The following is a 1,630-nucleotide window of genomic DNA, read 5'->3' as shown; positions in this document are numbered from 1 at the left end:
GACATGTACGTTTCTATTTTTTTAGTTTTTTTTTCTATAAATATCTATAAAGTTTTATCTATTGGGCCAAAAAGTGTATAAATTTAATACAAAGCTCCTGATATATTGTTTACAATAGCAGTTGAAAAATATTAAAAATACATAGGCACAATTTTTTTTTTATAAGCATTTAAAGATCGAATTTTGAAAAAAATTTAAGATTCAATAATTATTTTGTAGTTAAAAATGTATGAAATGTTCAATTTTTGTATCTAAGAATTGAAAATTTAAAACAAGATTCCATGTAAGTAATTAATTCTGTTACCAAAAAAATCTAAAAAATACATTTACACAGTTTATTTTTATAGTCAAACAGTTTATTTTAAGTACAAATTTGGACGAAATTACATATTAAAAACCTAGGATAACTATTTTAGTTATTTTGTTGTGATTGTATAATATTATTCGTGGGTACTTGAAACTTCTAAAGTATACTATTATATATCTATGATAGTACCACGGTTTTTTGTTGATGTATAACGCGTTATAAGTACCTAATAAATATTATGATATGATTAATTTGGAATTTATTATAGGTACCTAATATAATATTATGTCTTATACCTAGACTAACATACCGTCTCCGCTCAGAATCGTTTTTCTTATACAATGATATTATATCATTGAATTCAAATTTAATACCATCCATTATACAGTGACCCACTTGTAACCTACTGTACAGCAGAGCGAAATCCACTTACCCACCTTTTTTATTTTCAATTGCCATTCGTTATAATATCTATATTGACGTATACATATCCGTGATAAATATGTACAACAGGTATCGACTTAAGTGCACAGCTCCTTTTTGGTGTACAAATCTGACGTTGACCTGTAAAAGAAATTCGTTTGGATATATTATTATATTTACACGATATTATTATGTGCAATATGGGCATAAGTAGTATATATTTGTATGTTCACAGCCAGCTTTTCCACGGTAATTTTTTTTTTTCAAGGGGGAATGTCCCCCTTGGAGACTTTTATTTTACCGTGTAACACATTTCACACTGATTGTCTACCAAATTCTACCTCGTAAAAATATTTACAGTATTTCATTTCTACTCATGTTGGTTACACTGTTTTTTTATCTAAATTTGATAAACAAATTTACAATTATTTTTTTTTAATTTCCAAAGTTGATTATTTTTTTTATTATACTCAGTCACTATCGATTAGCTGTCCGGTCAAGTCGTGTTTCGTTCATCAATTCTCTCATCATCTCATTAAATTGTTTTTTTCCAAGTTATTCTTTAATTTTTTAAAAATGAATTTCCAAAAATGCACAAACGATGTCCAGTCATTGGTCGACCAAATACGATTCAATTCAACACCAGCGTATCCAGAATTCTCTACATTTGTATCTAGGTTACGAACTTTTAAGTCGTTTCCATCGAACACCGGTCAAAATAAGTACAAATTAGCCGAATGTGGATTTTATTATATCAATCTCGACGATGCAGTTCAATGTCATTGGTGTGGAATAATTCTGCATAGTTTTGAAATCGACGATAATTGTTTCATAGAACATACTCGCTTCTCACCAAAATGTTTATATGTATTATTAATGAAAGGAAATCAATTGTGCAAA

Source organism: Acyrthosiphon pisum, chromosome X (assembly GCF_005508785.2).
Source record: "Acyrthosiphon pisum isolate AL4f chromosome X, pea_aphid_22Mar2018_4r6ur, whole genome shotgun sequence".
Taxonomy (NCBI): domain Eukaryota; kingdom Metazoa; phylum Arthropoda; class Insecta; order Hemiptera; family Aphididae; genus Acyrthosiphon; species Acyrthosiphon pisum.
The sequence above is the reverse complement of the archived record's forward strand: the minus strand, read 5'-3'. Positions refer to the sequence as shown.